The sequence below is a fragment of the Panthera onca genome, chromosome B2 (genome assembly GCF_046562875.1).
Source record: "Panthera onca isolate mPanOnc1 chromosome B2, mPanOnc1 haplotype 2, whole genome shotgun sequence".
NCBI classification, from domain to species: domain Eukaryota; kingdom Metazoa; phylum Chordata; class Mammalia; order Carnivora; family Felidae; genus Panthera; species Panthera onca.
In genome coordinates, this window is record NC_138343.1 from 3,551,840 (window position 1) to 3,568,105 (window position 16,266).

Here is a 16,266-nt window from a genome sequence, read left to right on the forward strand (position 1 = left end):
TTCCCCTCCCTCACACGCACACACACTCTCTGTCAAAATGAATAAAATTTAAAAAAATAAAAAATAAAAATTAGGGTTATTTGTATGCATCATAAACGCAGACAAATAAGGTTCACATCAATCAAAATTTCCTTACGTACGGTATATCCTAAATTTTTCTTTTATTATCTTTTTTTATGCTGGCACAAGAAAAAAAAATTCCTTTAACATAAATTTAGCACAAAATGAAGGATGAAAAGACCACATGTCCCTCTCAATTCACACAGAAAAGACATTTGACAAAACTCAATACTCTAGAATGATAAAAAAAAAAAAAAAAACCAGCACCTTAACAAACTAGAAATAGGAGGAAACTACTTTAGCATAATAAAGGTCATATATGAAAAACTCACAACAAACAACATACTCGATGGTGAAAGACTGAAAGCTTAACCTATGAGATTAGGAACCAGATAAACATGTCTGCTTTCATCACTTCTTTTCAACACAGTACTGGAAGTACTAGTTAGGCAACAAAAAGAAATAAAAAGCATCTAAATTGCAAAGGAAGAAATAAAAGTATCCCTGTGAACAGACTATAAAGTTTTGTTTGTGAAAAACTCTAAAGACCCCACAAATAATCCTGTTAGAACTAATGGGTATAGCAAAGTTGCAAGACACAAAATCAACACACCAAAATCAGTTATTTCTATATACCAACAATGAACAATACAAAAAAAAAAGAATTCAAAAACACAATTCCATTGCAAAGACCATCAAAAAGAACAAAAATACTTAAGAATAATCTTAACCAAAGAGGCAAAAAGTTCATACACTGAACATACAAACAATGCTGAAAGAAATTAAGGAGACATAAATAAGTGGAAAGACATCCCATGTTCATGGATGGGAAAACTTAATATTGTTAAGATATCAACACTACCCCGAAACCAACAGATTTAATGCAAACCATATCAAACTTCCAATGATGTTTTTCACAGAAACAGCAAAGTACAACCTAAATTTCACATGGAATTTCTAAGTACTCCGAATAGCGAAAAGCCATTTTGGAAAAAGGAAAAAGACAAAGTTAGATATGTCAGACTTCCTGATTTCAAAACTGATTACAAAGCTATGGCAATCAAACAGTATGGTACTGGAAAAAAGACAGACATATAAACCAATGGAATAGAATAGAATAGAATAGAGAATGCAGAAATGTACTTTTGTTGCATCCACACGACTCCTGAAACAGAATGCTACGGGCACCAGTGACAGTTGCAACAAAGTTTATTACAATGAGAGGCAAGGCTGACCGATCGGGACCAACACTCTTGATAAGAGTGTGGCCTCGAACAGCCGGGGTACAGAGTTTTTAAAGCCGATCACATCGTTTTATCATTATCTGGGAACAGAACAGAGAAACAGTTCCCAGATGAGTTAGAAACAGTTTCCAGATGAGTCAGAAACAGTTATCGAATGAGGTGATTATTTTAGACTTTCTGCCGCTAAGTTGCAACCAGTGGATCTGCTTGACCTTGTCTTTGATACTTTTTTTGAGCTTTTGTTTCCTTCATTGGTAAAGCCTGATTCACAAGAGTATGAAGTATGATTTACAAGAGTAAAAGCAAGGCTGTTATCTTTTGACCTTCAGTGTTAGAACAAAGTTGTTATCTTTCAAGCTAAGCGTTAGTCCTACAGTACAATTTAACCCTTACATTTCCCCCTTTTCTTGTCAGTGAATCAATCCCTTGATTCATCATTAGGAACTAAGGGGACATAGTTGGACCTAATCATAATTTTTATTTTATCAATTCGCCTTTTGACAACTGTACTAATCAATTGATAATGCACGGGCCAATAGTTAACCCGAGAAATAACAATAGCAGTGGCCCAGCTAAGGTGGTGAGTAGTGATGTGAGCCAGGGGGACCAAGAGAATAAACTTTGAGCCAGTTTTTGGTCTTGATCCCTGTGTCTACATTTATAAAGTCCCCCATGAGTCCCCCACACTTATCATTATATAAACCCAGAAAATGTAAGCACCAGCCCTGGCACCTTCAGTTTTCCAGCCTTCCTGGTTCTTACCTAGAGCTGGAAGCCCAGCCCACTTAAGATTTCCCAGCACCGGTACATTAGACCCGGCCTCCATCCTGCCACTTTTCTTGCCCACCACCTTTCTTTTTCTACTTTCAACACACCTGTCTCCTACTTCCTGGTTCCTTCTCTAAATTACACACTTCTCTTGCCAGGCTTAGCGTCTCCTTCTCTCCTGAGACAAAGTGCCCTCAGTGGCTTGGCGTAGAGGCATGGACAGCCATGGGGAGTAGGTGACGGTGCCTAGCAGAGGAGTTAGGACGCCCACCATCAGCCAGACACAGGCGTGCAGCTGTGAACACGCAGCCATATTGGGCTGGCCTGGGCACAACGTGGGCATTCCCTCCAGCGACCTATGCAACCCAGCCTGTATGTGAACTTGGATTCCTTCCTTCCCTCATCACCAGCGGCTGCATGTTGATGTCACAGGAGGGTGGGAATCACAAGCTTTATCTACTTTAAACAGTCACACATCTCATCAACAGTCTTAGAAGCATTACAACCTTCACAGAGATTTTCTTTCCTTGCTTCTTGGTGACAAAGGAGTGGAGGAAGGAGATGGGGCACAGACAGACAGACAGTGCCTCTGCTGCCCTGGGAACTGAGGGCAACCCATAACCCCAAACCGAACACAGGTTTAACTCTGCAGGATTGTCCATCTGAGCCACCTGTGTCCTAGAGTCATGAAAAGCTCAGCAGATGGGCAGGGATGTTCCATTCACAGCATTCATCCAATTCAACAAAGAAAGCCATTGTCTTCCTCCAAGGATTTTGTGGGTTCAGGTCTGAAACGGTCCCGGATTTACAAGCTCCTGGAGCAGGAGAGCGTCTCTCTTTTCTCCAGCACTCCCACCACCCGAGTGCCACGGAGAAGAGTATCTTACCTTCAGGATCCTGAAACCACTTTTGTCCCGGCATCTTACTTCCCCCTTTTCTTGAAATTCACTGCAAATCTTTAGGAGTGCAAGTGCGCTCCGGTGGAAGCAAGGGCTCTGTCAAGATCGGTAGCTCCAAGGCACTTTTGACTTGTTTCTTCCAAGTTTTAGGGCTTTTGTTAGTGTGATGAGCTCTGTGTGCTGGGCTGAAGTTTCTGGGGGAAGGGTCTGTAGCCATAAAACTTCATGGTCTGTCATCACTGCAGCGCTGGCATACTTTTGCCCTTGAAATACAAAATTACTGCCGTCTGAAAACATGCTGATATCAGGGTCCTGTAAGGGAATGTCTGTAAGATCAGAGCAGAGGGACGAGATCATTGCCAAGGTTTCTGGGCAAGAGTGCAGAGGGGCCAGCCGCTTAGTCCCATCAAGATTCTTATTCTGAGCTCCAGATGGGCTGCCTTTGAGAACTAAAAGTACAATTTAACCCTCACACTTCCACATACTTGGTCAAAAGATTTCCAACAAGAGTGGCAAGATCATTCAATGGGGAAAGGACAGTTTTTTCAGCAAATGGTATTGGGAACACTGGATATCCGCATGCAAAAGAAGGAAATGAGACTCTTATCTCACACCACAAACAAAAATTAACTCAAAATGGACCTAAGATCTAACTTTAAGGGCTAACACTATAAAGCTTACCAAAAAAAAAAAAAAAAAATAAAATAAAATAAGACAAAACTCCATGACACTGGATTTTGCAATGGTTTCTTGGATGTGACTCCAAAAACATAGACAACAAAGAAGACATAGAAAAGATGGACATTTCTCCAAAGAAGACACACAAATGGCCAATAAGCACAAAAAGAGGCTCAACATCACTCAGCAACAAGTAAATAAAAAGCATCCTAGCATAGCATTTCACACCCATGAGGATGAGCATTACTAGAGAAAGAAAAATTAAAGCAAAATAATAAGTGTTACACTCAGACCCGGGTCTGGGCCATGACCGCAGGACCTGACCTTCTGGGCCACAGACGCCATTTGGAAGCAAACTTGAAAAAGAAATGAACCCACTCAGAAGGGAGCACCTCAGTGAGCTGTATGGACTGACCCAGAGCCCACGACCAGCCCCCAGATCAGGAAGCCAACACCCCAGGAGTCCCCCTCCTGCTCCCTTCTGGACCCGTCTATCACGAGGTGGGGCGGGGGGGGCAGTGGGGATTCTGACCCTGCCCCTCAGTGATCTTCTGTTATCGTGTGGCTGCAGTTTAAACTATTCACGAAGTGAGCACTTGTGATTCTCAGGTGTCTGTTCCTGAGCTGTGGCGACCAGTGGGGTATGGGTGGGGTTGGCAGGAGGCCGTAATGAAGTCCCGGGGACCCTGGGCCCCCCCAGGGCCCCAGCTGCACCAGCGCTCAGCCTGCAGTGCGTTTACTCTAATTGCGTGAGGACGGTTCCCGGCTCCACAAATTACAGAGCATCAGGGAGAGGGGAGAAGTGGGCCCCGGGGACCCACCTGGTGCACAAGGAGCCCTTGACACTGACATCGTGACCTCAGCGCCTGAGCCAGGGGCACGGGGACCCGGGGAGGTATAACAGGGCCAGGCTGGCGCTGCGGCCAGAAAACCCTCTCCCCGAGCAGGGCCCCGTGCAACTGACGAGGTGGGTACCCCTGGCGGCCACGGGTGGGCGCCGGCCTTGGCTTTGGACACAGGCCTTTGGGGGGCAGGGCGGGGCCGGGCAGGCGGGAGAGGAGAGGAGAGTCGGAGCCGCTCTGCTGGGTCGGTTGTGCGGCAGGAGCGGCCGGGACCCAGGGGGAAGGACAGCTGGCCGCCTCCCAGCCCATCCGGAGACGCGGCTTCTCTGTGCTGCACAGGAGGTGAGCCCGGGGGTCCACGCTGTGCCTGAAGCTGCCCCTTCCTCACAGGGGGAGGAGGAGGGGTCGTCAGATGGACGCCCAGGGCGGCTCACCCGGATGTGCGCGCACGCACGGCCTCTCTGGAGTTTTCTCTCAGCTCGTGTGCACGTCCCCTCCCGGCAGAGGGGCTCTGTGCCCGTTAGCTGTGGCGTCCTTCTGCTTTTTGGCACTGGGCACGCTTGCCTGCTCTATTAAGATTTTATTTATTCTGATGTTTTCCTTTTCCAGCCCCCCCCCCCCCAATGATACAGTACATTATTATAAAGAATTTTTTTTCTGAAGTGTGGGGACACATAGGAATACTAATAGTCATTTTTAGAAAATGATTCTTTAATACTTTCTGGGCACTGACATAGCACCAAATCCTGAGCTCATTTACTCCTGAACTACAGAGTACAAAGGATCATCCCTAATTTTTACGGGTGAGAGTTCTTGGGCTTGGAGAGGCCAAATTACATGCCCCAAGTCACCCAGACAGGAGCTGGGAAGGCTGTAGTCAACTCAGATCGCAAAGCTTGTTCTTGTGACCAGCGGTTGCCCTACTCGGATGGAACCGTACTTCTCCGGCATCTGGAACGTGCATAAGTGTCCCTACCATTTTCTACAAAACACAGGCACACAAACACAAAACAGAGCCAACCTTGACTTAACTAAAGTCACACAGACTGCATTTTGTTCATCCGCAAATGATACAAGTAAGAAGCGGGTGAGAGCTGATTCACAGCTGTTTGTGCAGAAGCGGTGAGGAGGACATTCACGTCTTTGCCTAATCAATGTGCAGCGTGGCTGCACTTTCGTCCACTCAGTGACAATGTCCACAGTGATAAGGGACCATTAAAGTCTAATGAGCTTGGAAAGATTAGAAATCTGAGTCTCCTGTAGAATGTTAAAGCCGATCTTCTTGTGTGGGGGGAGAAAAAAAGTCTTAAGACGCTCATTCTTTTCTTAAAAAAAATTTTTTAACATTTATTTATTTTTGAGAGACAGAGAGACAGAGTGTGAGCGGGGGAGGGGCAGAGAGCGAGGGAGACGCAGAATCTGAAGCAGGCTCCGGGCTCTGAGCTGTCAGCCCAGAGCCCGACGCGGGGCTTGACCCCATGAACTGTGAGATCGTGACCCGAGCCGAAGTGAGACCCTCAACCGACTGAGCCTCCCAGGCGCCCCTAAGTCATTCATTCTATTCATTAACAATGTGTTTTTGAATTACTAAACAAATGTTCTTGTCATCCAAAGCTCTATTATGTAATGTACCTTTCATTTATGAAGCTGCAAGCCGTGTTGACTCAACTGAGGCAGGGGAACAAATAAATTAATCTTTAAGGAAAAAAGAAGCTTGTGAGAGCTTATTAAAATATATATATATGTAACTTCTGTCTCCAGTACCCTCCAGATCATATATGCGTGCAGCTTTTCCGGTCTACTTGGGATGCCCTTCAGCAAAGCCAAGACAAATTCTTTCTTTCAAAATCTGTTATCGGTGTTTCAGAGAGTAGAGAGGTGTATCGAGGCGGGGGGCGGGGGGGGGGGAATCCAGGCAGAAGTAGGTAGACACAGACATGGGGGAAGGAGAAATGTATCATAATGTACAGGTCTCCCAAAGGATGACCGAGGTCATTCACTAAATCAAGGGAGGCTCTGACATTCAACTCACTTACCCATCTGAGGACACACTGAAGTCCCTTCTGAACGTGCTATCCGACGTGGGTGGACTTCTCCATCTCAACTATGTCTCCAAAGTGGCTCAGGAACCCGTCTGTGCGATTACCAGGCAGTTTTACAAGCGTAACCATACGCCTCATTTCATCCTATTTTCATAAACGACTTTTTGAGCAGTTGATAGCCGATACCGAGCTGGGTCCCATAGGAACTCAGTGCGCAGACGGCACCTCTCAAGTGCTCCGCTCCCCAGTGAAGGAAAGAAACGGGTAAACAGGCCAGGGCAGCGGGGCCCAGCGAATTCAGGCAAAGGCACCAGACGATAAAATTCCAAGCTGCTGTGGGACGGACGGGCGGCAGTGAGCTGGGTGAAGAGGGTGGCTGAGGGCAGGAGGGCCTCGGCATCGGAGTTTATGCACACTTGTGGGGGAGGGGCGAAGGCAGTTCAGAAGTGAATTTGGTGAGAAGGACAGGAGGCCAGATTGTGGAGGGCAGACACGTTTAGAAGGAGGTTGACAGGTGAAGCCACGTACGGTTTGCAAGAAGTGAAGCAGAAGGAGGATTGATGTTTCGAGATCTCATCTCGACTACGATGTAGAAAGAGAATAAACAGAGAGAGTGATGAGCGGGTTCTGTAAATCACAACGTGAGACAGTGGCGGAACCTAGGCCCGCAGGGTGGGGGCATTTCTGATTGAGAAAATCACCACGTTTGACAAAGGGGAAGAGGCTGAGTCCGCCTTTGGCTGGATCCCATGGGGCCAAATCTCTTCCTCTGATGAATTGCTGGGAGAATTTTCCTGATTTTTGATTTTGATTTGCTTTTTGATTTTGCCCGCAGGAGAAGTGGAGAGTGGGACCAGCACAGGCGGGGAGGGGGGCACGGGGGTATCCCGCCCATCTGGAAAATCCGGAACACCAAGGTCACCAGAGTTAGCCCCCCTTGAGGAAAGGCTTTCCTACCGCCCTTGGAGGAAATGAACAAGCCACTAGACTCCCCTGTGTAAACACTCTCATTTAGCCAAGTACAATTCTTTGGAGACACTGCCACTATTAGCCCAGTATTCACAGTATCAGAGCGGTAAGGGTGCTGGGGAAGAGCACCTGGGGGTGGCGAGGCGGGGCGGGGGGTGGGGAGGGAGCACCAGCACAGTCCTTCACAGTGAGGTCATTTATTGGGAAGGAGTAGTGAAGGAGGAGGCATCCAAATGATACTCAGCTTTACGGCTTGGAAATTGACTGAGTGCTGTGGCCCTTCGCTGAGCTGTTGCCCGGGAAGCATATCGCCACGGCCATTTGATACACGAGGGGTACGTGTACAGGGATAGAAGGACCTCTGGGAATGGCAGGTGGACGCTCTAGCGTGGATTACACGAGAGCTGTTTAGGCTGGATGTTTAAATTATAGGTATCACCATCTTCATATCAACGGACACAGGAGAAAAAAGAAGAGAGAGCGGAGAATGAGACCGGAGACATGCGAGTGACAGAAACATATACATCTACACACTTCGGAACTGAAAGGGTTCTTTTCGCTGGAGTAGACCCAGAAAAGCCCCGGACCTAAACTATGTCATCTTTACTTCTTCGTGTCTCTCCAAAGTCCTTCCTACTTTTGTGCGTGAAGTCAGAAGATGATTTGGAGTAAGGTCATCCGGGGAATAACCTTGCTTTCTCTTACTGGACCCGGAATTGCGGGGAACCTCTTTCTATTTGTGGGACATGCGTACGCTTTTCTCACGAGACCCGAGAAAAAACCCATACACCTTATCCTCGCCCAACTGGCTTTTGCAAATACGATCATTATTTGTACCAAAGGGAGCAAAGATATCACCGTATCTTTTCATCTCAGAAATGGCCTGGGCACTGCTACTTGCAAAACCGTGTTTTATCTGGGGAGAGTGGCCCGTGGCCTCTCAATGTGCACCACCTGCCTCCTCAGCGTGGTCCAGGCCCTCACCATCAGCCCCAGGACCTCCTCGTGGAGAAAGCTCAAGCCCCGCACCGCGTGGCAAGTGCTCCCCTCTCTCCTCCTCTTCTGGATCTTGAATTCCCTGATAAGCTCCAACTTGCTCTCCTACATCACAGCCGCCCAGAGCACCAACGGGTCCGGGATCACACCGTCTGGCTCCCACCCCTATTGCCATATGCTGCCCTCCGGGCTGACCGTCAGGTGGCTCTTCCTGACTCTCATGGCGCTGCGGGACATCACCTCCCAGAGCCTCATGGGCTGGAGCAGCGGGTACATGGCTTTCCGTCTGTGCAAGCATCGCCAGAGTGTGCTCCACCTGCGGAGCTCCAGATCCCAGAGAAATTCCAGCCCGGAGACGAGAGCTACGCGGAGTGCCCTCCTCCTCATGGCCTGTTTCCTTCTCTTTTATTGGGCGGACTTCATTTTCTCCTTCTGCATCGGCTCCTTCCTGACCAATGACCACACGGTGTTAAATATGAAACTATTTCTAACGCTCGGTTACGCCAGTCTCAGCCCCTTTGTGCTGATCAGCAGGGCCTCCCACCAGCCTCCCCGCCGGAGTGCCCGCTGAGATGTGGGGAAAGTACACCCTGCACCACCTCCTCCTGGAGCGGAGCGTTAGATTCGTGTTAGGGATCGCTTCTGCCTTCGTGCATCAGAGCATCAAATCACTCGAGGCTTCTACGAGCAGATTTCCTTTTTGCTTTCAAGAGAGGCCCCGTACTGGGCAATCGGAGGCTTGTTCGGGTGTTGCAGGAAGTGGGAAAGAGATTCTTTCCAGCCTTCGATTCCACCAGCCCTGTCACATGGCTCTGACGTTCTTGCCTGAGCAATTATTGCCGTTCCTTCAATATGTAGTCAGCACGCAAAGCACGGTGCACACACACACACGCACACACGCACACATGCACACACACCCCTTCAGGGGCTGTGTCCCCCAAAGCCCTGGCCCCCAGTGCTGCACTACGGGCAGGGCGTGTGTGTGTGTGTGTGTGTGTGTGTGTGAAAGTGAATAAAGGAAACCCCAGTTTAGAATGAAGCACGCCCCTCCTCCCCACCAAGGAGGACCCCGCCGCGCCCAGAAACGACGCACTAACCACGCTTGCAGCCAAGGAGAGACCTCCGCGGCCTCAAACTCTCGTTCTTCTCCAGTGAACTTCTGTGCACATCAATCCTCCCCGGTTTGCTCCTAAAACCTGATGAAACCAGCCTGCCCCTTGTCTCTCCGGACGTGCCGCTGGTGTTTCCACAGGTTGCTGGTCCCGCGTTGTGATTCCTGGCTTTCCCCACATCAGCCCATTTTGCTAATAAAATAACCAGCCGTTTTGATTTTTGAGGTCGCCATCCCTTGGTGTCGGAGAAGTGGGATCCAGCGAAGCCCCCTCACAGCTCCAGGGCTGGCGAGCAAACAGGTGCCAACACCCACCGAGCCCACTGAGCTCACTGCTTTCTCCCAAGCCTGGAGTGTGAGGTCAGTTCTCTCCTGCACTCCAGCTCTGCTCTCCTTGCATTTCGAGCTCTCCAGGCTTCAGGTGGAATCTACTTAAGAGCCTCGTCCTCTTGGTTTTTATAAAGGCGTCACTTTTCCCGATGAGTACTCTTTTGTTTCTGTTTTCTGGAGCTTCCTTCGGCCACCCGCCCTGTTCAAAAGGGGAGAAAACACATTGACTGCTGGTGTTTTACAACGGCTATCACAAGACAGGGTCCTCATAACTACGACATCTTAGCGAATCCAGAGGTAAGATCGGTTCCGTCTACCTGGTCCCGGGGCCCGGCTCTTGTGCCTTTCTGGGGAAATGGGTGAACTTTTGAATAATGTGGAATTACAGAAACCTCTCTGAGGAATGTTCCAACTGGATAAGATCACTTAAGAAGGGCACTTACAAGCAAAGGCTTCAAAATCCAGAAAACAGCTTCATTGCCGAAAAGCTGATAAAAAACGAAAGAGACATGGAGTCCCTGGGTGGCTCAGTGGGTTAAGCGGCCGACTTCGGCTCAGGTCATGATCTCACCGTTCATGGGTTCAAGCTCTGCGTCAGGCTCTGTGCTGGCAGCTCAGAGCCTGGAGCCTCCTTCGGATTCTGTGTCTCCCTCTCTCTCTGCCCCTCCCCTGCTTGTGCTCTGTCTCTCTCCCTGAAAAATAAATAAATGTTAAAAAAATTTATTGTTTTTTTAATATTAAATTTATTGTCAAATTGGTTTCCATACAACACCCAGTGCTCATCCTAACAGGTGCCCTCCTTCATGCCCCTCACCTACCCTCCCCTCCCTCCCACCCCCATCAACCCTCAGTGTATTCTCAGTAAAAAAATTTTTAAAAAAATGAAAAAGATACAAGAGGTACCTGATTCAAAAGACTGACATAACTCTTACTGCTCCCTTCACCCTACTTAACTTGAGTTCTCACTCTACTAATCTGCTGTCTGAACTGCACTGACAGGACCATGAACCAAAGTCGGTTAAATTAATCACCTTATAGACACCCCCACATCTGCTTTCCACGGTCCCACTTGGGCTCCTCCCAGAACTGACAAAACTGAGGGATTTTCTGGTAAATACGTTATTCGCTTCAACAATCAAGCTGAATCTCCGGTAGATAACAGCGTCTGCAGAGGGGATCCTGGAAGCCAGTTTTTGATTGGTAAATGGTAAAAAAAAAAAAAAAAAAAAAAAAAAAAGTAAATGAAGGTTAAAAAAAGGTAAATGAAGGTAAAAAAATGGTTAAAAAAAAGTTCTTACCAGAAACAGCTTTTCTGAATCTCTGTCTGTAGTGCCCAGTTGAAAAAGGAAAATAAAATTTCACATTGTCCCTCCTTTCCAAATCCAAACCCATTGGTTATTGCCTTCCTCATTCTTATTTTATGTTCTGAGGAGTTGTGGCTTCCCGCCTCTCTGCTTGAGACTTGTTGGCTCTTTCTTTGGCTGCCTTTGGGAGTGGGTCTGGATCTCGGGAAGGTAGTATCCTGTGCAACCTCTTTGGGGCCCCCACTTACATTCAGAGGGGGTTATTCGATACTGCCAGAAATATTTACTGTTTGTTCAAGCTGAAGACTGACAGCATATTTAAAAGAATTTTCTTTTAAGTAGATCTGTGGCCAAAACGTTGGCCAGATTGGAAGCTGATGTTCAGAGCCCGATAGGAATTCTTGAAAGTGTCCCCCACCCCACATTAAAATTAGAACTATGTACCCAGAAAGAAGCAAATGGTGGATCATGAGGCTGGAGACACGGATCTGTGATGTCATTTAAGTTACGACCCGGTTCTTTGACAAATTGAGAGCAATCGCCCTTATCTTACAACTCTTATAAAATGAGAAACGGTTCTAGAGGCAGTTCAAGTTCTCTACCCGTTCATGCCTACCAGCCCAAACCTTCCCTATTTATCTCAAAAGGCTTATAACCTCTTCAAGAAATCTTATCTACATCATCCGCAATTCCTAAGACAGAAGGAAAACAGGGCCAGGCGGCAGGCCTTTTAAAAATACAAATGGCTGTGGGAGCCCCCTTGCCAAAAATCTACCCACAGCCGCCATGAGGTTACTTGTCAAGGACGAATACAAATCCTTGGTGTCCTCTCCACAAATATTAGTAGAAAAAGTGTCACCGCCATCTGAGCGGTTAACCTCAATTTATTCCATCTGCCAAAAGAGTTTGGATCCAGCCATTCGCTTATGAACTAGTGAGTTTTGCATCATTATACACGCCTCATGGCTTAAAACTTTAGAACAATAAGGTCTCCGCATCTATCTGTACATTCTTCATCTGTACATATGTGGTGTTTTCTACCTCCAGACAGTACTAGCAAAATTAATCTGTAAAAGAGGATTAAGAAAAGCACTTACCGAAATTATCAGAAATATAATAGAAACTTAACCTGGATGTTTTTTCAGTTCACATGATCTAGGATCAATCTATAATAAATAAAAGCTGTCTGAAGTTTGTGGATTTAACTAGAAGAGACGTTTTTAGAGTTGCCAGCATTAAATAGAATACTTTTATTCTCTCTGGGTTTACTACAAATCAAATAAGCTCATGTTTTCTCTGTTACAGAATTTGTCGGCAAGAAAAAGAACTTAAAAATGATGGTTAGCTGTTTAATGTCTTGTGAAATGTTCATAACTAAACCTAAACATAATTAAGAGCAAGTGAATTAAGTAGATGTAAGGGAAAAGTACATAAGTAAGTTTTTCAGCAATATTTATGTCTATTAAAAAAATCTTTTTGGTAACTTAAAACCTTAGATTTTTGCTAAGTTAAATGAGATGATAGTCATTAAACATCTAGATCATTTCCAAATAAGATAAAATACTGAAGCATCACTTACTGAACATAGGTTCATCTACCTATGGCTTCTTATTACAGAGAAACTAAAAGATACTTAGATATGTTGGTGCTACGTTGGAAAATTTTAAAAGGCATATGCTTCTAGAAATTATGAAACGTATTCATAAATTTCCCAATCTAAAGAATGCTGGTGTAATGGTTCACAATTGCTTACTGTTTGGTTTTCACTAGAAATGAAGATTTCTAAAAGTTAAGCATTCTAACAATATATGTAATGAAAGCTACTAGAAATAGTTCAACATTGCAAGGAAAATATGATGTGGGTGTTTGCGTTTTGTGGGGTTTGTTTGTTTGTTTGGGGTTTTTTGGTTTGCTTTCTAGTTTTTTGTTTTGGGTAAGAATAGGAAGGAGGAATGAAGGTGCATTTTTGTTGAGAGAAATGAGTGTACTTTTGTCCTAAAGTAAAGCCGGTTATTTCTGAATGGGAAAGAGAACAAGGGATGAACTAAAACGGACATAGAATGTTGTAGAAGGTTTATGAAAAAGGAACATTGGGAAAGGAATTTTGCATGTGATCAAGCTGGATAAGATTGAATGAATTTGTTAAAGGGTTGTTTTTTTTTTTTTCTTAAGCTTTCATAGTAACCGTGCACTGATGTAAAACTAGAACTTAATTTTCTTTCGTCTGTTAAAAAGACAAAGTTTATTGAACTATTGGTCTGCTCTTGGTAAGAGATCATAAAAGTTTTTTTTTTTATCATTTAAAGTTATCTGCCTAGAAAATTCTATGTTTTGCCAAAATATTTTCCTGTGTTTATCAGGTCTTTGATTACTTAGGAAAATAGAGCCTTCTCAATATTAGAAGAGCTGATTTTTGCTAACAACTGTGTAAGCCCCTGTATTTCCCTTTAAAATCTTTTGCTGACACTTGGATTAAATAGATAACAAAGTATTGCTTCACAGTGACCTATGATCCTATTTGATCAAGTGCTTTAAAATCTTTTTTGATACTTTTCTCAAACTTCCCCAAATCAAATTCTAAATGAATCTTTTGACCTGGAAGAAACTCTGAGATTATTTCCAGAGTTTTGATATTCTGACTCTTGATTTCAGCTCAGGTCACGATCTCATGGTTCGTGGGATCGAGCTCCCGGACGGGCTCTGCACCGAGAGCTCGAAGCCTGCTTGGGATTCCCTCTCCCCCTCTCTCTCAGTGCCCCTCCCCTTCCTACGATCCTGCTCTCTCTCTCTCTCTCTCTCTCTCTCTCTCAAAATAAATAAATAAGCTAAAGAAAAAAATGTTTTTAATGATTTTAAATGATTCTAGCGTCAGGCCACTGCCCAGATATCACACTTTGGAGGATGGCGAGCTGGCATCATAAACAGAAACCTACGGTACAGAAGTGGCCGCTAAAAATACTTGTCTTATCTGTGACAAACACCAGAGGCTCTGATGATTAACATATTAAAAATTGGTTTTCTTTAGTGAAATTTGTCCTTGTTAATTAATTAGGATATCAGAAATGTGGTCTGAGTAGGTAAATTAGTTGTGCCCAAGAACTGCGAATTAGATATTTAAGAGACAGAATCCAAAGATAATAAGAGTTAAAGCAGCTGTAGTGTGTTCTGGTTTTCCTGACTCTGATAGAAGTTTGGCTGAATTCTGCCTCTGAAAAATTATTGCATATGCCTCAGGCTAACTTTTCATGAAAAGTAGTTTTTTTTTTTTTTTTTCAACGTTTTTTATTTATTTTTGGGACAGAGAGAGACAGAGCATGAACGGGGGAGGGGCAGAGAGAGAGGGAGACACAGAATCGGAAACAGGCTCCAGGCTCCGAGCCATCAGCCCAGAGCCTGACGCGGGGCTCGAACTCACAGACCGCGAGATCGTGACCTGGCTGAAGTCGGACGCTTAACCGACTGCGCCACCCAGGCGCCCCTCATGAAAAGTAGTTTTGGGGGGGCGGGCTGGGGATCAGGTTGGTGGTTGACAGAGGTGGAAGGTGGGGGTGGGCAAAATGGGTTAAGGAAGTTCAAAAGTACAAATTTCCAGCTATAAAATAAATGAGTCATGGGGATGTAATGTGCAGAATAGCGACTATAGTTAATTCTTCATTGCATATATGGAAGTTGCTAAGAGAGGGAATCATCAAAGTACTTATCAAAGGAAAAAAACTGCACCTAAGTATGGTAACGGATGTTCACTAGACTTACTGGGGTGATCATTTTGCAATATACACAACTATTGAATCATTATGTTGTACATCTGAAATGAACTCACTGTTGTATGTCAATTATACCTCAGTTTTTTAAAGGTAGTTTTGGAGCTACACAAGCAAGAAAACAACAACAAAAACACAGGAACTTTGCTGAACTTACAGAACAGATCTGATGACTCTTTCTTGCTTGCTTCCCAATAAATGATCATATACGTGCAGAATTTCGTCGCAGGTCTGCTATCATGACAGCTTAGCGCGTTGGGGAGAGTAGCTAACCACTCTCTCCTTTCTTCTGTAGCTGCCTACCAACATCTAGCGAAACATTCCAGGTTGAGTATCACCAGAGTGGTTTCAATAGCATCACAACAGTTCTTTATGGAAATAACCGCTTACCATTGAGGACACAACTCACTTTTCAAAACATACCTATTGGGCAGATGTTCAATAAGATCTGATGAGGAAAGCAAAGGCCGGCAGAAAGTAACCAAAAATGAATTATCTGACAACACGTGGCCCACTGATGCGCACTGGAGACATGCAGAGCATGACATGCCTACAGCTTCTCATGACTCATGCTTTACTAGACAATAAAGGGTAACCCTATCTTGACAACTGCCACCCCTCCAAGATCCTGTAAATCTCACTTTCAACACACACCAAGTCCTTGGAGACTTACTTATCCCTCACCCCCACTAACTAAAAAGTATATAATCAGTCACTCCTCACAACCCCTGCGCAGCTCTTTCTGCCCACCGGTCCTGTCCCTGTGCTTTAATAAAAAGCAACTTTTTGCACCATGAGACGTCTTGACCATCATGCGGCCAACTGAATGGAGGCAGAGACCAAAGAATTGAATTAAGATGCTAGATCTGGGAAGAAAAATGATCCAAATCTTGAAAAGAAGGCGAAAAGATTACAGAATATGCTTTCAAAATTATATTAGAGCATGTTCAACATGCCCACCTAAGGGGCAACCGATTTTCTCGGATATTGCTACTCTAGGGCTTAGACGCCATAAAGTTAAATGTTATCCTGCAGAAGACTGATTAATTTCAAATGATTCTTGTCCAGCAGAAATGCAACTAGTTTCTGTCTTTTGGAAAATAACCCCAAAGATTATACTTTTTGCTGTTCTGTGGGACATTAGCTAGTTTTTCACTCAATTTTGGTATATTATTTGAGCATTCTTTTTTTTTCCCCCACTGATAATGCATTTACCAGTCTCTTCTACTGTCACTTGAACTAGTTTACTGTCCATTTCCTCA

The 16,266-nt window shown here is 45.1% G+C and overlaps 1 pseudogene; it reads left to right on the forward strand.

Moving 5' to 3' along the window:
* The first annotated feature begins 8,096 nt into the window (after positions 1-8,096).
* LOC144616253 (putative vomeronasal receptor-like protein 4) lies at positions 8,097-9,069 on the forward strand (annotated as a pseudogene).
* The last annotated feature ends 7,197 nt before the right edge of the window (positions 9,070-16,266 follow it).